Below are 21,489 nucleotides of genomic sequence, written 5' to 3' on the forward strand. Positions count from 1 at the left end.
GGGCAGCTTGTCTACTACTCCTTCATATCGCTGCATGCGAAACGCTGTTTAGAGAAACGAATGCCTTCCGCTACCGGTGAAGTGCATACGCATTTAAACAACAACAACAGAGACCGAGGGTATGTGTGTGTGTCATGCGGAGGTTTAGTGTGCTTGAGCTCTGCTTTTGGCAGTTGAGGCGTCGTCGTGGTCGTCGTCGTCGTCGTCATCGTCTGTGCTGTCGTCTGTTTTGGCTAAAGGGGAATGCACTTAGGATGACATCAATTTGAGCAGCTGTTAGCAATTTAGTTATAGCACGTAGATACCCTTTATCCTTAAACAGAATGACTTTATGTGTGGGTGCTAGTAGTTTCCTTAAGCAACGCTTTTTTATCCAGCTAACGCTAACAGAAAGGTGAGAGCTACAGCTCCAAGGACCCTAAGAAAACGCACTTTCAAGGTTATTAAAAGTGTGTAGCCTAAGCAACGATCTTACACGAAGACAATATGATTCATTACAATTTAATCATAAATACGGCTGCCCCTAAGATCCTAAGACCCTGAGACTCCTAAGACCACTTGTTTTAAAGATCTATAAAACTCCTTAAATCTGTAATATTCTAAAGTAAACCAAGCAAACCTAGTCATGTCTCTTTCTCCACTATCTCAGTAGATACCATGACCAAAATACCTTTAGAGACGTTAAAGGCATATACCCCATTGAACGCCCTAACTCAACTACCTTTACATATCCTTAATAGACTTTTAGCTGTAACTCTTACTCTTTGCTGCCGGCACTTAAGATACTTCGAGACAAAGGGCAAGGGCGAGGGGACAAAGAGAAGCTCGGGAGCTGCTTCGCTGCAAGCTTCGAGCAACTTAATGAATTTGCAGGGGCTTTGACAAATACTCGAGTAAATACCAAATAGTTCAACTACGAATTGATTGGCACTAATTAAACGCTTAACGCACTTTCAAATTTCAATTTCAATGTCTGAATGACAATTTCGTTCAAGCGTTCTGCAATTAAGCTTTTCGAATTAAATAAAAGCTTTGCATAGCTTAAGCAACTAACTAGTTTAACAGAATTGGAGAGCTTCTCTAAACCTTCATAAAAATAAGCTTTAATCGGATGAATAGCTTCAAGTTCATAACATAAATCTGCACTTATTCTTTTTACCATACTCAGCTTAAATGCTTTAATACTTAATGTATTTTAATGGGCTTACAAAAAGCTGTGCGAGCTTTTGTAAAGCTCTTGCTAGATGAGATTTGATTTAATTTTATTTTGGCAAACTCTTTAATTAGTTAATTTCGTAAGTTATGCAAAACTTTTATTTAGCTTCTAGCTTTCGAAGTGAAGTTATATATACCCACTTGGCATACTAAAGCTCTCTGTGGCTTATCAATGAAAATATACAAATTTTGAGGAATTTTATTCAAATTCTGACTTAATTGCTGACTGACTTCAGTGCACAAAGATATATTTCTATACACATATATTCAATCTTAAAGCGCTTTACAGTTTTTTAGAGTTTAGTTTGAGTTGACTATATAGAGGGTATATGCTTAGTCGTATAACAGCTCCTACCTTTCTGATTTCTGATTGCTTACTTGTAGGCAAACGTCCAGCCATATGTCTGATATATATAAAAATATATATATGTATGTTTATATATATATATATATCAGGCATACGAGCACCATCAAACACACATTCCTGCGAGTGTGTGTGTGTATTTTGTGCATTAATGTGGCGTTATTTTTTTTCTTTCACTCAAGCTGCGAAAAATTTGTTATTGCGCTCTCGACTTTTGTTTGCACTCTGAAAACATGAAATTGAAAGGAAGTAACTGCGACACACTCACACACACACACACGCTCCAACACACACACACTTACATACACGCTCTGGCGTTTTGTTTCGAGACAAAAGTTGGCCGAGCAACTGACGAGAATTATGAGTTAGTTGAATGCAATAAACTCTGCGTGCGTGTGTGTGTGTGTGTGCGTGTGTGTGTTTGACATGGAAATGCAGCCATTTAGGCATACCAGACACACACACACGCGCACATTAACTGAGGGCAAAAGCATTAGAGCAAAACGTAGCGAGTTACAATCAAGTCGTGAGACGCGTGTTTCACGGGACTCACGAAAATGATTAAATAAATATTAAAGTTATCTGCTTGGGCTCCATAATCTACTACCTACCTACGTATTATATATATGTAGCCCCAAATAGCCCAATGTACTTCTTTTTACTTAGCAAACTTGATTTAATTTATTTTATTTTTATTTATTATTTAATTGCGATTTATTTATGTAAGGTTTTTATTTTTTTTTTAATTTCTTTTTTTATTTTTTTTTTCATTTAATTTTATTTATTTATTTTATTTATTATTTAAATGCGATTTATTTTAATAAGGATTTTATTTTTCTTTCTTAATTTTTTTTTTAGTTTATTTGTTTATATGTTTTTATTTCCTTTTAATTTCTTTTTTAAATTTTTTTATTTTATTTTATTTATTTATATATTTTATTAAAAACTTAAGGCTAGTAAAAGTTAATGCTAACTGCTTGAATATATTTTTTAGATTCTTCGTGTCACGCGCTCAGCTCTAGCGCCTCACTGGATTGTCAACATGAATATGACGAAAAATTTAACAACGCAACAGTGCAAAATAATTGCAAGCAAACAACATTTTTCTTTTGCACGAACAGAGACCAAAGCACACACACACACCAGCATGCACACACCAACACACCAACACACACACACACATGGAGCTATTGTGTAGCAGAATGCAACATAGTTTGCACTTTCACCCGTTGCAACGGCGACGCCTGCTGAATGCTTCCTGGCTGCACACACAAACACAGTGGGTCATACACACAAACTCGCACACGCATACATATACACAGGTTGCACGGCAGCGACGTCGCGTCGGGCAGCGCTTCGCCTGTAATGAAGCAAATTTGCTTAATTGCGTCGCTGCGCCAAACAAAAATATTGCGCATACGCACCCATGGCCAAGTGACTGAGTTGGGGATGGGCATAGAGCGGCAAGCGGTGTGCGGCATGCGGCATGCGGCATGTGGCATGTGGTATGTGGCATAAAGCTCTGCTCGGCTCTGGCTTGGGCTCTTAAAAAACTTTCCTGCATTGCATTGCAGGAAGTGTTGCAACATTTCGCGGAAGTGAGAAACATGCACACAAAATGCAACCAAGCAGCAAATGTGCCACACACACATAGATATATATTTAAACTCGCACACAAGATGCACGTCTTGCTCTTCTAGCAGTTGGCAAGTTCCTTCACATATCGCAGCTATTGCCCTCTCGCATAAAGTGCGTTGTTTTATTAACCGATTTGTGAAGTTCATTTGACTTTTACTTTGTTACAGACTTTTATTTATTTATTTCTTTTATATTTTGAGGCATGTGGCATGTGACATGTGGCAGGCGGCACGCATTGAGAAATGAGCCGTAAACACGCCAATAAAAAACAGGCCTGCAAAAGGTCAACTATTTATAATTGCCTTATGTTTATATTTCTATTTGTTGCTTGCATTTTTGGCACCTCAAACGCTTACCGAATTGATAACAGCCGTAGAAAGTGAAATTGTGCAGTGGGTGTGCTCGACTGCATCCATACCCTGAGCAAAAATGTAGCAAACTTCACATCTGTCTATACTTTTATTGTCATCCTCTTATAGTCTTATAGTCTTATACTCTTATACTCCTATACTCTTATACTCTTATACTCTTATACTCTTATACTCTTATACTCTTATACTCTTATACTCTTATACTCTTATACTCTTATACTCTTAGACTCTTAGACTCTTAGACTCTTATACTCTTATACTCTTATACTCTTATACTCTTATACTCTTATACTCATATACTCTTATACTCTTATACTCTTATACTCTTATACTCTTATACTCTTATACTCTTATACTCTTATACTCTTATACTCTTATACTCTTATACTCTTATACTCTTATACTCTTATACTCTTATACTCTTATACTCTTTTACTCTTTTACTCTTATACTCTTATACTCTTATACTCTTATACTCTTATACTCTTATACGACAAGCTACTCTTCGCTCTTCTCTCCCTCTCTTCTGCACACTCACCCTTTCTCCGTCTCTCTCTATCTATCTCTTCTGTTCTATAATAGCTTACAAAATTACCAGCAGAGAAGATATGTGTTTCAGTTTCAATTTCAGTTTGCATTTCAGCTCCAGGTACAGTTTTTACGAGCCATTCGAAACGACTCGTTTGTACATATTGTATGCAACTAGGGGGTGGGGTGTTTGATTTAATGGTGCCACGCCCATGCGCTCGTATACACATATATGTGCTTACATACATGTATAAAAATCACCGGCAATAAACTGATATTTAAGCTCTGATTTAATGGCGCGATACATAAACCGCGCCAAGGGGCTGATTGATTTAACTGGTGCCCCGCTCGACCCCTGCAATTGGAGAGGACACCAATCCGTTCTCTAGCATTCGTTTCCACCTTCGCCTGCCACCCTTTTCAGTGAGAGCCTCGACCCCTTCATTACACCATATTCCATGCCATGTCCACTTCATACTCCACGCCCTCTCAACCCTTTTCTTCGTCGCCTATCTACCCCTCTTGCGAACCACCTATTCACCCGACCCCAACTTCTCTTCTTCACTAGCCCTCTCTCGTAACCTCTCCTTCTCTTCTCAAATCTCGTTGCTAGCTTCCTTCGTCCATTGCTGTGCTTCCATAACTCAGCCATTTGACCATTGGCCATTTGATTGATGGCGCTTAAAGTTGTTACCTTAAAGCGTTCCCACGCCCCTGCCACGCCTACTGTTGCTACCCTCTGTAGCAAAATAAAAATGAGGGTAGCCACCTCCACACCACCCTATCCACATTACCTGACCCCGCTTTCAGCTAGACGATTTATATTGCAGCTTTTTGTAATACATTTTTAATTTTACGCCCAGCGAGAAGAGAAATCAATTCAATTTTTTTTTATACTCTGCACAAGAAGCACCTATCGGGTATATGCAGTATGTGTGATAATCTGCCATGTGCTTGAATAGGACTTTTCTTAATACACAGCTCTTACTATATATATACAAAATCGCTCTGTCTCTACTATAAAACTTCTGCGATACAATCTATATATACTACATGACTTCTTCAGCCATACAGCTGCATAACTTCTATCCTATATAACTCTTTCGGATATGCGCTATAACTGCTATATTAGTTAAAGAATATATGTATCTTTATATAGCTTCGCCTTCCATACACTACATCCATATAACTTCTTCTATACTGTATAGGTTGAAGTCTGAACTCTTACTGTGAAAACTTTAGCTTAATTATAGCTTCCCTTACTAGTTGTTGCTTCCTCTTGTTTCATTTGAAATATTTACTATGGCACACAATATCTTGTATCTATATATATGTACATATATTTGTTAGATATATCAGTTAATTTATAGCCCATTGTGCGAATGACAAATGGCTGAGTAGCCACGGCAAAGCGCAACAGTTCTACGTGCACAAAACCAAAGTCGCAACCATGACCTAAGTCAGTCAACCCAATGACCCCAAAAATAGCCGAGAGAGCGGGAGTGAGGGAAGGGGGAAAGTTCAAAGCGCAGGCATTTCAGCTAAAATTGTCCAAAACTATTTTAACGAAAGGATTATCCAGCAGCTGAGACGAGGCGAGGGGAAAAGCAGAAACAGGAAGGTTCTGTGTGCAGACAGACAGGCAGACGACAGCCGAGATAAGGGGTAGAGCGAGCGAGACGGGGCATAGTGGGGCATTCCATTTCAGTTGATTGACAAGCGACAGGCTGCGAGCAATGTCATTCACTCCGAAAAACAAGCAATGGGTGTGCGAAAAGCTGAAATGAATCCGAAGCTGAAACTGAAACCAAAAACCAAGCTTCGAATCTCGCAAGAGCTAACAAGGGTATGGCCTGAGCAGAGTTGGGAGCTAGCATAAAGGGTAGGCGACTAGGGGGCTGGGTTGGGGCTCTGCTCTGCTTTGCTCTGTTAGTTGAAATACTTTTTGCCAGCATTTGCATAAAAATAATTTGCATTTCGAACTTCACTTGTGCACAGCCAAAAACGAGTATCAGCGAGCACCAAGGGCTGAGAGTGCACTGCAAGAAATAGGGGGCTAGGGAAGCTGTGGCTAAAGCTGAGACTGTGAAGAGCTAGACAGACAAAAAGATAACAAAAATTGTAGAAAATCGAATAGTTTATAACAAAGCGATAATGCCCAATTTACACTTAGAGAAAACTGTACCAAACTTTGGTTTATTTCAAAATATAAAACAAAAGTTAATTCAGAGCTTTTACAGAATTTCAAATTTCGAAATTATATTTAAGAGCATTTGCAACTCAAACTCAACTAGATGCTTCTGCCCTTTTTTTGCAGTGTATACACACTCTGAAGGCGTAACTCCGCATTCGAAGGCATCTAAAAACGAAGCTCAACAATTGAAATTGAATCAGCAACAAAAATCAGCATTCGAGCCGCAAGTAAATGAAATGCGTTAGCCTAACAGGGTTAGGGTTGGCAGGGGTGGCAGGCGGGGGTAGTGATGGGGTCTACCAAAAAGTTGGGCGTAACCGCGCCTACAAATCACTAGAAATAATTTCGCATTCAACATCAGGCGTCAAAAGCAATTCAAATGTTTAAAAACTCATTTGAATACCGCAACAAAACGCACAGATCTGCGGCTTTTGTTTTTTATACCCTATACCCTTTACAAAAAAGCTAAACATGGCGGGTATATTAGCTTGTTATATAACACGTAAAATAGGCCTGGTGTTATGATAGGCCACAAGTGCTATGAGAGACCTTACCTTTAAATAGAGACACATATAGAATATAATGAGAGCAAAGCTAGAGAAAATTACATTTGCGTTACAAATTATCGATATATATCGATTATAGGAAAATGTTTTGCTTTTAATGAAAGGCTTAAAACTACATAAGTATATATATTATAAATATATTTACCTAAGCCCATGTATTATACATATGTTCTTACAATCGATATTAGTCGAATATCGATCTTAGATGACTGTATCATTGCCCACTCGTAGATTTTCAATTAAGAGCCATCTATAGGGCTAACATTCTAAAAACTTTCAATTTTGAAATATATTATATATCTTAGTTTCATACTATCGATAACTATCGATTTAAAATAATTGTCCTTATTTCTATTTCATCAGCTAAATACCTTAAAGCAGCGCAAATATAGAAAATATTAATATTTGTTTACACCGTGTTCATCGATTATCTATAATATCGATAAATATCGATGTTTGCAAATTATTCTCTGCTAAGAAATCGTAAATTACCCAAATAAATGCCTGTCAATATACAATTTATTTATTAATACTAATGGCTTGACTGATTAACATAATCGATTAACACATCGATAAATATCGATTTCTAACCAACTCCTTAAACAAAATATATTCGCTTTTAAAGAGGGTAAGTTCTATATCCTAAAGCAACCTAATTCTGTATACAGGGTATCTATTAGTCGTTGCAAAAAAAAAAGCACATTCCTTAGCTGAGCTCTCGGTGCTGCCAATCCGCTGCAGGTTTCCTTCATATTTGTTCTATTCTTCGGCAAACGTCGACGCAAAAGTCGATTACACAAGTTTTTTTGTCTAGGCCAAAAACTCAGTCTAGAGACTCGTTTCTATAAGCAACCAGACAAGTGAGGGGCCATATTCTAGGTGGGACTAAGGTAAGGGTAAAGATAAACGTGTTGGCCCAAATACTTGAAAACTTCGAAAGACGCTGCTGTTTTATTAACGTAGCCTAAGATGATGGCAATTTTATTTTGTAAGATGAAACGCTAAGAAATATTTGAATCGCTTCACAGAGGCAACAAAATGAAAACGTTTTAGAGAAAGTGAGAAAGAGAGAAAGGGAGAAAGAGAATGAAAACCTTTCTGAGAGAGAAAAAGAGTTTCTACTTAAGCTGGGAGTCCTAGTTCAGCAGATCATGATCGATAACTCCTCTTGTCATTAATGAACAATTCATATTAATGTTTATATATTGTTAATGAGCAAACGAGCAGATCATCACAGGTCACAGATCACAGATCACTTCGATAGTTCATTTCAGTGAACCATTCAAATGAACTTGTGCTGGACAACTCACGTTCATACTCCGCAAATGTGTGCTTTGTGTAAAGGGTAATCCTCCAAGTGGCAATTGCAGCGGTTGATGAGGAATTTTCCTTTTTTGATGCTGCATACGCAACAATAAAGCACGAAATCCATTAGAGATCAAAAGCTATTAATGTCGGCTGGCTAGCTGGCTGGCTGGCTGGCTGGCTGGCTGGTTGGTTGGCCAGGACATGGCCCAGGACATACACGTAGTCAGCGCTGATAGCGTCATTTTGCAAAAATGGGAACGAGGAGGCGCTGAAAGAGGGAGGAGAGTGCGGATGAGGAGGAGGCGTAGGAGTTGAGCAGGGCATAAGTAGTCCACTGAAATATCTGGACAGCTAAACGTGTGGACATTAGGGACACACAAAGTCTCTCTCTCTCTCTCTCGGTGTGTGTGCGATTGGGTTACGAACAGAAATTTTGTGTAATAATCATACACACACAGACACAGACACACCCACACACAGACACACAGACAGCCAGTCACAAAAATGTGTGTCAGCCGTTCCAGCCATAGATGGAGCCATAAACAGATGCGTGATTTCCATTAAAATATAATGGAAATTCAATGTATCGAGATTAAGCCACACACACACACACACACGCATACTCGCATTCACTCGCTTTGGGGCTACGTGGAACCATAAACAAAAGGCAATGCCACAATTTGTGTGTCCGACGTCCGACGTTCAAGTAGTGCACCACGTAGCATGGCCAAAAGCACAACAACAAAAACATGAAAGGGCTGACCGGCTGGGCCACCAAATAGCAATTGAGTGTGCGTGTGTATGTGTGTGTGTGTGTGTGTGGCCAAGCTGTCCTGGCCATAGAAGCATTTCTCTGTGCTCATGGCCAAAGCGAGCTTAAAGCAGTTTTTCTTCAATTCTTAGCAAGTTTCCAATTAAACATCAATCAACAAGTTGATTGATTGATTGATAGATTGACTGGCGGAGTGCATGAAAATTGAATATTGAATTTTTAACGAAGCTGAGCGATTGGCTGCAGACAATAAATGTGACTAAATGATTGAAGCTCTGATTAAGGAAATGATGTTTACTAATTATTGATCGAGTGAATCAAAGACAATAATAAGACAAAGTGATTGACGAGTGGTCGACAGCGAACTGTGGAGCTAACTGATTGATAAGCTAATACAAGACTTGGAGACTAAGTGACTGATAAAGAGATTGAAGCTTTGATTGACGGTTGCACTTTGATGGACTAATTGATTGAACAACTAAAGTTAGTTAGTCAAGAAGTGTTGACTGTTAAACTTGATTGATTAGTAAAGTGATTGACAGATTCTGACAGATTGAAAGACAAGAAAAAGTAATCAATTCTCTTTCTTCACTTTTTAGTAGCATTTCCCATTTGCTTCTGCAATGCAGACTAGACCAGAGTGTATGCACGTCGGGCACTACCGACTGGAGCACTCTTACTTAAGCACTTACTTACGTCGCAACACTTAGCTATATTTTGGATCGTAAACAACAACATTAACGAAAATAAGCAGAAAGGGACGAAGGGCGAAAGGCGAGAGGCGAGAGACGAGAGGAAAAGCGCAAAGAAGACAAACAGGGGAAATTGTTAATTGGGTCAAACATTAAAATGTGTGAATTTATTTAGAAGAGCAACAACATATAATACGAGTTAACAACCTAATACAACAACAACCCGACAAGACGAAGGCGGCAAAGCGAAAAAAAAGAAGCTGGCTAAATAAGCCCGCAAAAAGACAAATCCAACACATCGGCCCTTTCACATAATTATGAACAGAAATTAAATGTGGAGCACTCAAAGAAAGTAAAACAAATTAAAATGCCAGCAAAAGAGAGAAAAATCACAAGGTATTGCAGCAACTGAAATACCCTTTCGAAGCGAATCGCCTAGAAATCTACCTCAGATGTTCCTTTCCCCATAAAAAGCAAAAGTTCCGATTCAATTTGTATATTGACAATTGTGAACCGGCTAAGCTACCTATTCCTTTGAACCGGTTCGCCAAGTTCCAATTCAGTTTGAATAATGACAATTATGAAACGATACAAGGGAATAGGTAGCTTAGCTATTCCTTTGCACTGGTTCGGCAAATGCCAATTCAATTTGTAAATTGACTTATGAACTAGGCGAAGTGGTTCAAAGGAATAGGTACTCTGAACCACTTCACCTGGAAATCCAGTTTAATTAAATTAATCTACTGATTCTAACTCCTTAAGCGGGAGAGACGCTGACTATATGTCTACCTTATCTTTTGCTACATTTATGCCTTAACTGAAAAGCAATTTCCATCTGAAGTCAGGCGTCAATTGGTTCAACTGGAACTTGATCTTAGTATGAGAAACCAGTTCACACTAAATTCAATCGAGTCTTTAAACTTTGAAAGTAACACAAAATACTTGCAGTAGTCACCATGCCCTAGCCGCAAATACGCTGTGAAATGAAGAAGTCATAAAGAGTTGATTCGGGTTTCTGGAATTCAGACATCGACTTTGGGTTTCGGGTCACAGTTCTGATTTGTGGCACGTGGCCTAAAAGGTCAGCAGACGAGCAAAAAGAGAAATAGAAGTAGCAGAAACAGAAGTAAAAATCAAATAAAGGGCAAAGCAGAAGAACAGGGCTAAGAGACAGGTTAAGTAGAAGAAAAAAAGTGAAAGTGAAGAAGCCGAAGAAGAAGAAGAATTGACCGAAGAAGGAGTAGCATAGAAAGAAGAAAGTGAAGATTTGAAAGAAGCAATAGAAGCGGAAGATAAAAAAGTAGAATTAGTAAAAGAAACTGAAGAAGAAAGAAGTAGAAATTCAAGTAGAAGAAGAACAATAGCAATAAAAGAAAAGAGAAGAAAATGATGGAGAAAAAGAATTTGAGAGCATGAGAAGAAGCCTAAGAAGAGATTGGTACATGTAAAGAAAAAGAAGAAGACGAAGTTGATGAAGTATAAGAGAAAGCAAAAGAAGAAAAAATAGAAGCAGATGCAGAGGCAGACGAAGGCCAGCCGTTGCCATCGCCTCTATCCGTAATATTTTTCTTGGTCTGCCTTTCCGTTTTGCTTTTTTGTTTTCGGGCCAGCTGGAGGATGGAGGATGCGCTAACTGTTTACATAATGCGGAGCCGAGCATAAAACCCGTTAAGTAATTATTTGGGCTGCTTTTATCGTGGCGGAGCGTGGGCAAAAGTTTATGAAGTAGAGGACAAAGTCGTCGCAACATTTTACGCGCTCGGTAAATTAATTGATTATGTTAGAGAACAACACCTTTTTTTATCTCCCCTTTTTCGTGCCTCCTTTGGTGGGTTGCGCGTCTGGAATATTTTGCCGTCTCATATTTTATTTTCGCGCCTTGCTTTTGTGGCTTTATCACAGTTAATTGACCCGCTGGCCCCCTCGCCCCTCACCGACCACCGCTTTCCAGCTGGCATAACAGTTAAGTTGTCTTTGTGGCCTGTGCAAAATGAATTTTACAACAACGAAGAATTGTTTGTGTTTGCAGCTCTTAAATCAGCGCTGATTTATAGCGACTTCTTTTTGGTCGACTTCTTGATTTATCGCGCCTTTCATTCGAGCCGCGTAACCCCAAACAAGAGATTGCAATTGAATATAATCGCTAAACACGAAATTCCCAACCCACTAAATGGAGGCACATCAATTAGATTGACTTTAAAAACAAAAGATAATTAATCAATGGATTAATCGTTGAGCAGTAAACGGACAAACGCTGAGCGTTCTCTGACTCTATTGTGGCTAGAGCTGGGACTACGGGGATCTCAAAAGAGCTCTGAGCTGTTGGAAGCTTTTTAAAGAGCTTTAAACTATCAATTATATTTAAAAGTAACTTTCACAAGCTTTTGAAGCCGTTCATAAAAGGCTAGGAAGATCGCACTAAGCTTTCAGCTGCTTAAGCTTTTAGTCAACAGCTCATTTTAAGTCTTCAGGAGATTAGTGAAGCAGTCGTGAGCTTTTTTAAATCATATTTTTAGCTTATGAGAGATTTTATTTTAATACAACTTTACTCTTTATACAACTCTTCCTTGTCTATAGATTTCCTTTAAGCTTTCAGCTTAAAGTCGCAAAGAAAAGTTAGAATTTTATATAGCTTCAAAGCTTTGAGCTTTTACACTTAACTGGAATCCCAGATAATTCTATAATATATATATACAATATTGATATTATATAGAGAATTACATTCGTTAAGGCAGCAAAGGCTGTGAATAAACTTTAAACAGTTTGATTAAATTAAGGGAATTAGATGTGCCGGGCTGAGCTGAGGCTTAACGTCTGGATGTGGCAGCCTCTGGTACACGATCGGCAATTGGCACGAGGCTTTAGTTAAATGCTTTACAAATTATTTCAAGTTTCAAAAGAAAATTCAATAGACGCAAAAAGTTGACAAGTTGCCATGCCCACACAGCCGCCGTCCATCTAGTCTGTCCTAGACGCGGGCTAACCAAACGAGCCGTCAAGCGGGAGCAAAAAAACAAAAACCGAGTTCTTTGGCATTTGCTTTTAGAGTTCTTTTCAGGCTGGGCCTGGCGTAGGCCACATTGCGTATACGCAACGTGAGACAAAACAAGGACAAAAATCCAAAAGGCAAGCAACCAGCAGCCAGCAGCCAGCTACGTTTATTGCTCTCGAGGCCTTAAATTAAAAACCAATTAGCAACATCTGCTGGCCATGTTAACCATTTGTTGGCCACGCCAATGGCTTCAGCTTCATCATCATCACATTTGCTCTAGCCAAAGAGTGAAAAAGAGCGAGGGCGAGAGCGAGTGGGCTAGCGTAATTCGTCTCTAATTCCTAATTCGAAATTTGTAATTCGAGTAAAACGCTTTTTGTCATTGTTTTTGTTGCTGCTGGCTGATTTTGGCCATGTTTTGTGGTCCTGCAATCTGTCAGCTCTCTGCTTCAGCCTCTGTCCAATCGCCCGACCATCATCCAAAAAATATATGTGAGCTCAGTAAAACGTTCAACTTGAACTGGAACTAAGAAGATCTGAGAATTCGTAACTAACTTTACTGTCTGTGTTGAGAGTGATATAAGAACTGGTACTAATATTGCTACTACTGGAACTGGAACTGGAACTGGAAGTGGAACTAGAATTGGAACTGGAACTGGAACTGGAAGTGGAACTAAAATTGGAACTGGAACTGGAACTGGAACTGGAACTAGAACTAGAACTAGAACTAGAACTAGAACTAGAACTCTAGCTGGAACTGGAACTGGAACTGGAACTAGAACTGGAACTCGAACTGGAAGTGGAACTGGAACTGCAAGTTTAACTGGAACTGGAAGCTTAACTGGAACTGAAACTGATACTGAAACTGGAACTGGAACTGGAAGTCTAACTGGAACTGAAACTGGAACTGGAACAGTAATTGGAACTGGAACTGGAACTGAACCTGAAACTGGAGCTGGAAGTAGAACTGTAACTGTAACTGTAATTGGAACTCGAACTTGGAACTTCGAACTTCGAACTCGGGACTTTAAACTAAGTATAGCTAGTATATAATTTCACTGTAAAACTTTTAGTTAAGTGAAATACTCAATCAATCAAAGAGAAACATATTTTTGTAAGCAAACATCACGCATACGCCGCATTGTTCAGATTCTTCTAAGCGAACTCGAAAAGCAAATATATATGAATATATATGTAAATTACTCAGCAGATATTAATGAATTGAAATTTGACGTAGTTGGCTGGCTCTAGTTTGATTAAAGTAAGATTTGTCTCTTATTATGTGAAGACCCCGTTACAGAATAGAAATAGAGCTGGATATACGTTGAACTTATCTTGCCAAGCATTTGCTGCTGCCTCTTAATTATATAAAAATAAAAACACTTTCTTCTCTTTTTATTACATTTTTATACATTTTTAAAAACTTTTCAAAAAATGTATTTTTTAAGGAAAAATATTACGCATACGCCGCATGGGCCGCCGTTTGCTCCTGCCTGTCGGTTTCGCCACTTGTCGCATATCTCAAATGCCAGCAATTTATGATCGTTAAGTGGCACCAGCGCATGAAATGACAACAGCAGCAACAACAACAACAACAACAACAACAACAACAGGCATAGGAAATATGGAACAAATAGAGAAAGAGAAAAAAGAGAGGAAGAAGAAAAAAAGAATAATATGCAAAGCGTTGGCCGAAAAGGCCATTTCGAAGCAAAGGGAAGCGAATGCAGTTTGGTGTGGGCGTGCCTGGCCGTTAAGGGTGGCTCTTTAGGGTGGCAACAAATTGATGCCGCGTGTCAGTTAATATTTTGTGCTTTTCTTTCATTTTTGCACTTTAATGTTATGGCATAAGGCGCTTGTTAGACGCCACTTGATACACTGTGTAGGTGTGTGTTTGTGTGTATGTGAGTGTATGTATGTATGTGGTCCTTTGCGCACTCATGCCCTCTCTCTCTGTCTCGCGCTCTCCCTCTCTCTCATTGTTGTGTATGCGCGCTCTAATGTAATTAACAGCTTGACGCGGCTCTTCAGACAATTTTTGCATATATTTTTCAAGCAGAAATCTTCATGCACACACACATCCAGACCCACACCCACACCCACACACCCACACCCACACTTCATACACATCACACATTTGCGTACATCCGCCATCAAATGGCCGCTGGCATCAAAGAGTGCTACTCGCTGACGCCCGCTTAATCCATTTAATTATAACCAACTAAAGCTGTACAAGGAGGGAGGGGTCGAAGGAGCTAGGGAGGCTTTCTCCGCCTAGCTAGCTCATGCGCCAGCACGGCACTTCAAATTTACACAAGTTTCTTTATAGCATACGTGGCCGCATTATCTGCTGCTATTATTAACTCTAAATAAAGAGATTAAAAAACTGTTTTATTTCATGATTTCTAGCAAGAGTTGCTTTATAAGACTTTTGAGAACTATTTTACACATACACGTTTTACGTCTTACGTTTTACTAGAGGCTCTTATATTCTCGCAACAATCTTGAGTCGAGAGTCCGTGAGAAGTACCTAAATATAATTTATTATAATCATCCCATGGTCTTCTTCTTATACTCTGATATACCACTATATACTACTTATACACTCTTCTTCTACTTATACTCCTATTATACACGTCTTATACACTGGAATATATCTATAATTCATCCTATATCCTTCATATATTCACATTATAGTATATATATAAACTTGTTCTTCATATACTCTTATACTCTTCCTCTACTTATACTATTGTTATACATATATTACTCTTCTTATATTCTTTTACTAGTTTTTTTTTGTAGTCTTCGTCTGACTTTCATATACTCTTCTTATACTCCTCTTGTCACCCACTTACACTGTTCTTATACGCTTCTTATACTCTTCTCATACTCTTTAATACTCTTCTTATACTCTTTATACCATATTCGCATAGTCTTCAGCTCTCCTTCTGCTCTTTTTGTACTGTTTTGATAGGCTTCTTTTACTCTTCTTATACTCGACTTCTAGTTTCTTCTAGAATTCTTATTTCACTTTTATACTGCTAATACTATTCTTATAATCATCTAGTACTCTACTTATGATCTCTAACTACTCTTCTTCTACTCATCTTATACTCTACAGCCACTTTTCTTCTAATCTTTTTATACTCTTCAAATACTCTCCAGCTACTCTTATAATTTTTTGTGGTATCGTAGACTCTTCTTTTACTCTTCATAAACAATTTTTATACTGTCGTAGACTCTTCCATCCAACTTTCACCCATCTTATACTCGCAGTTAAACTTCTTATTGCCTTCTTATACTCTGCTAGTCGAATATTGTATATATACTTAACTTTATATACTCTCTTTTTCGTACCTTCGAATGGGGAGGAAATTGCGATCTTTGACTAGAAATAGCGGGTTATAGCTGTATAGATATACACTTCTCTTGGTATGTATATATGTATATGAATATATAAATATATTGCGAATACGACACGTGGTACAGCAGCACTTTGAAGCACTTTGAATTTTGAGGGTTTTTCGTGGGTAAAAGTTGAAGCTCAATCGAGCGAAATATTGAAAATTACGAAAAAGGCGGGCAGCATGTGCATAAAATTAAATGCCACCACAAGCTGAATTGCACACACACCAGCACACATCCACACACACACACACACACTTTTGGCAGCCACTTTTAGAGCAAATTGAGCGCGATCCACCGCAATGCGAAGTTTGTCTCCATTTTTCTCACTTTTATCGCAACACTCTCACATACACACACAGCTTAAGGGAGCGCGTGAGTGTGTGGGTGTGTTAATATTGACTTGGTACTTTGGCGGAAATTGGGTTAAATGGAGCAAAGCGGAGATTGTCTCCTTGGCTACAAAATTGCATTTGAATTAAATCAGCAGGCAATTCTGCACTTCACATATGTTCTGACAACAAAAGGGGCGCAGCCGAGCCCCAAGCGCCATGTGCCGGGCCTAGCCCGCACAGATCCTCTGTGTCCCACCCCCGGCCCATCTTTTTTGCCTGAGCTTCTCATCCGCCTCGATGGGCCACCAATTATAAGCATTAGTGGTTAATAAGTCAGCATGTCCTCAATTGGAGCAGCAGCACCAGCAGCAGCAGTTGCTGATTGAACAGCAGAGAGAGACAGCAAGAGAGATAGCGAGAGAGACAGGGCTTGGGGTATTGGAAAAGGGAGGTGCCTGGGCTCCAGAGTAGGCTGTGGGACTTGTGCGGAAACCAAGGCGATTGCAAATAAAAAACGCACCAATTCAATTAAAACGAATACAAAAGCGCACAGAATGAGAGCAAAGCGCAGATATGATTGAATTAGCGGTATATGAGCGACTGGCAGACACCCTGTAGGCTGTAAATATGTCAGATGTGAGTTGCAGTGAATTAAAGGGCTCTATTCCGCCTTGTCAAGCCTTGAGCGATGGCTAAAGAGCTGAACTAGTGACAAATTATGGACTAGCAGATACCCTGTAAATAGCTCAGGTGAACAATTTCGATTATTGTGGATTTGCGTTGTGTTAATTAAGCATTTAGATATAGTAATAAAAATGCAGCTATGATTGCCTGTTATGCGCTAGGAGATACCCTATGCGAGTGTCTAAATGTTCAAGCATACATGCTGCTCAAGTTATGAGCCAAGAGATACCCTACAGACAGTTCAGATGTCAAATATGAGTTATAATGACTTTCCATACGCTATCTATATACTTCACAGATATAAACACAGCTTCATCTGCGAATGAAGAGCCAGTAGATACCCTGTAAGCTAACTATTAATGTAACAATACTCTTGGACTAGTAGATATTCTGTATGGAGGCTGACCAGGCTCAGATAATATGGCTAGATAAAACTGAATACATGAGTAAAGGGAATAGCTTTGCTCGCATTTATTTTTTTCCCTTCTTAAGTGCCCCAGCTAACTAGACTAGAATCTTAAGATGAGAGATGAAGAAGGAAGTTCATAAACGTTCCTCGTACACCAGCAACTGTATCATAATCTTCATCTATATCTTCATTGCCCTTTCCCCAACTTGCCAATCGCTTGTCAACGATCTGTGGGCAAAGCATTCGTTTCGCATTTAATTGGCACTTCTATTGGACAGCTCCTATTAATTGGCATACCTTTTTTTCATTCTTTCTTAGTGCTGGATTTAATGCGGCTGGATGAAGCTCATTTTCATTTTTCACCTGCTATGGGCGCCACAACGCCCTTTGGCTCTGGCTCTGGCTCTGGCTCTGGCTCTGGCTTTGGCCATTTAATAAACCCAACACTTTACAGCTCTTGCGGCAACTTTGCTTCTTCTTTTCTTTTTTTTGCTTTTTTGTCTCGGCGGCAACTTTTTGGCAACTTAACAACAATTTTTGGTTATGCAAACTTGCAACTTTTTGAACCAGGGCAAACTCGCTGCCACAACATTGACTCCTGTCTCTGCGTCAGCCACCTGCATACCTCTGACTGCTATCTTCCCTCTGTCCTACACTGCCTCCTACTAGCTATTCCCTTCCTTGCTTCCTTCTGTCTATCTGCAACTGTCTTCTGCTGACTCCCTTTGCTCCCCTCTCACATACACAACTTTCTGAATCCTAACCCCCACGTTCCTCCTACCTTTTTCTCCTATCTCCTATCTCCTATCTCCTATCTCCTATCTCCTATCTCCCATCTCCTATCTCCTATCTCCTATCTCCTATCTCCTATCTCCTATCTCCTATCTCCTATCTCCTATCTCCTATCTCCTATCTCCTATCTCCTATCTCCTATCTCCTATCTCCTATCTCTTACCTCTTATCTCTTACCTCTTACCTCGTACCTCTTACCTCTTACCTCTTACCTCTTACCTCTTATCTCTTAGCTCTCATCTTTTAAATAATATCTCTTACTTTTAACGAACATACATCCTGTTTCATCTCATAACATTCTGCCGTTTCCTATCCTTCCTCATTCAACCTTCTGCTTTTTGCCCCCTCATTCCTTTCACCTCTTACAGCTTCGCATCTTTTGAACATTTCCCATTCGCAGATTCGCGAACGCAAAACTTTTGGCGCTTTATGCGGTTAATGCTGAGCAGCCTCAAAAGCTCGTTGCATGCGACGCAGTAATTTATGTTTAACTTGCAACACCTTCTTGGCCGGAACTCCATCTCCACCGGCCTGCCTGCCTGCCGCCTGTGCTTTAGTTCTGTTATGCCCATTATTTGCGTGGCTGTCGAAAAAGTTTACAACCCGGTCACTTGGGCAATGCCAGGGTTCATGCCAGAGTTCAGTGGGGTTCAACTCCTCAGCTGCTTCATTTTTAAAGGGTATCTAAGCCTTTTGTTCAACACAGCTGGTATAAATCTTAGCCCAAAAGAGATTATAAATTCAATTTCCCCAACCAAGCGAGAGCTCAACACAGCTAACAGGCTGCTCATAAGCCCATGTACACAACGGCAATGCAGGTCAATAATTTACAGTCAATCAGATGTTAGATCGACGTTCAATCAGAGTCAGTCAATCCATCAGTTGGCCTGCAACTAGCTAACACGCTATCAATCGTATATCCATCATAAGTCAATCATTTTATTAATCAGCAATGAAGGCCGTCAGCCAATCAGTAAGTCAGTCAGTCAGTCAGTCAATCAAAGATTTAGTCAGGAAATAAGTAAGTCAGTCAATGACTAACTATTCAGTTAACTATTCATAAGGCAGCGAGTCGTATCAATCAATCAATCAGCTAGTCAATTAAGCCGTCAATTAAAGAATAACTAGCGAGCCAATCAATTAGCTAGGCAACCAATTAAGCCGTCAATCACGCTAGCAATATACGTGTGCGTCAATCAGTCAGTTTGCTGCTCTCCCACTCACAATCAATCAAGCATTAACTTAGAATTACTGAAGTATTTAAACAACCGAAGCCCAGTTACTTCGCAGTAATTACAAGTAAACATGAACACAACAGTAAACATCAACTACTTTGCTATTCTATTTAATAGATACTCACACAACACCCACCCACACATACATACACATCCACTTTTCGGATTTGCTCTGCTGTTTTTTGTGAATTGAAAATTAAACTGTCTAATAAATAATTTAGGTTATGAAAAGTCGTTCGTAACTATGACGTCCATTCAACAACGCCCAAGTCCAGTTACCTGTAGGTGTCCTGCTGTCTGTGTGCGTGTGTATGCCTGTGTGTGAGTCTGGTGGGCTGCGGTTGTCTGTTGTCTAAATTAAATTATAGCTGACACCAAGCGGATTTTCGCCCACCCATCTAAAGAGAGCAGCACTACGCCACGAACCACCAACGCTGCATTAGAGATGCTTGCGTGAAGTGCTCAAAAAAACCAAACAAAAAACCAGTTCGAATGAAGCAGTCGGGTGTAACCAACTGCACGCTATACTCGTCCAAGATATAAGCTATGATTATATCGATATACGATCTAAGAGATCTTTCTGTAAAGAGGCTTAGTCAGTGATCGAAAAAGTGTGAGAGGTCTACTTTTTTCCGATACAGCATTCCTCCTGTAGTCATGCCCATCTCTAGTTGTAGCCTTTTCACGATACACAAAGCACGCGCTCATCCCTCATCGTAGTTGGTTTAGACCATTATTTACGGCTTGCATTTGTCTGTCGGTCTAAATACCTTTGCCTAGGGTATTCCAAGCCCTTCCAGATGGGCTTTACAGGTAGAAGAAGGCATGGATGACAACATAATTCTTGTTCAGGATCAAATTACGCCTTCATGTATCACAGTCTGCTAAATAAGTATAAGAGCACAACAGTATGAGAGTATAAGTATAAGAGTATATGAAACTAAGTGTAAAAGCGCAGCAAAGTATAAGACTTTCAGAGCATAACACTTTAAAAGTATAAGACTTTAGTAGTATAAGATTGTAAGAGTATAAGAGTAGAAGAATTTACAGACTGGCAGCGTTCATTGTTCAATTCAGTTCATTGCTCACTCTTCCACTTCTATAAAATCGATAATTATCGATACAAATAGTTTTTAGGTCTCTCACCTCGCCTCGCCTCAGAAGCGACACGAACAAGGTGTATGCAGCAGCTTAGCTTAAGGTATCAACCAGTCGGGAAGACCCGATCAGGACAGTCATCCTTGTTTGATATGTCTATCTGTCTAGGGTATTCAAACTACGGCATGCCAAGGCTTTATCTTTCATTTTCCTTTGTTCCCTTCTTCCTTTTTTTGGTTAAGCATAAAATTGTTGTGCAAAATTTATAAGTAAATTGCTTTTAATCTCTCGCGAAGTGTTAGCAAAATACTTTCGCAGGCTTGTTTGGGGTTTTTAGTTGCTCGCATGCCAGTGGCTGTGAGTGCGCGGTCTCCGTGCACACCTCAACCAGGTGAGTGGGCGTTAAAAAAGTGGCTACATTTTTGCCGGGCTTTCTCGAGGCTTGTTTCTGTTGGATGACGTTAAAATTTGTTGGTTTTATTTTACCTCAATTTACTGTTTCAGTTACGAAAAGCCGAATATTTAAAGGAGACATGAATGTAATGGGTAAGAAAATTCATTACCATCTTCGCAGCTAACTGTCTTCGCTATCTAGTTTTAATACTACTCTATAACTGTTTACTGTGCTAGCCGATCTTTCAAGGGAAGATACGCAAATGTCTCTCTAGCAGTAACTTCAGCTCTTTTCAGATATGCAAAAGTTTCAATGTTATCTAATTTATTGTATATGCTTAATCTTTAATCTTTAATCCTTATACATACATATATGTTAATATACAAAGAGATAATATTTCACTTACAAGCTTCGTTCAGCATTGAGTGTAGCTCTGCTCCACAGATCCATATCTAAGAATATTTTCCATATTAATAGTTTGATACAAGAATATG

At 39.4% G+C, this 21,489-nt stretch overlaps 1 long non-coding RNA gene across 1 annotated transcript in view; it reads right to left on the reverse strand.

Moving 5' to 3' along the window:
* LOC115483036 overlaps positions 1–21,437 on the reverse strand; it is a 77,867-nt gene extending 56,430 nt beyond the window's left edge. The window contains exon 1 of the long non-coding RNA XR_003944213.1: positions 21,402–21,437. This is a non-coding gene — a long non-coding RNA (uncharacterized LOC115483036). The remainder of the gene's footprint in view (positions 1–21,401) is intronic.
* Positions 21,438–21,489: the final 52 nt, after the last annotated feature.

Source organism: Drosophila hydei, unplaced genomic scaffold (genome assembly GCF_003285905.1).
Source record: "Drosophila hydei strain 15085-1641.00,03,60 unplaced genomic scaffold, DhydRS2 tig00000296-arrow-arrow-pilon, whole genome shotgun sequence".
Classification (NCBI taxonomy): Eukaryota; Metazoa; Arthropoda; class Insecta; order Diptera; family Drosophilidae; genus Drosophila; species Drosophila hydei.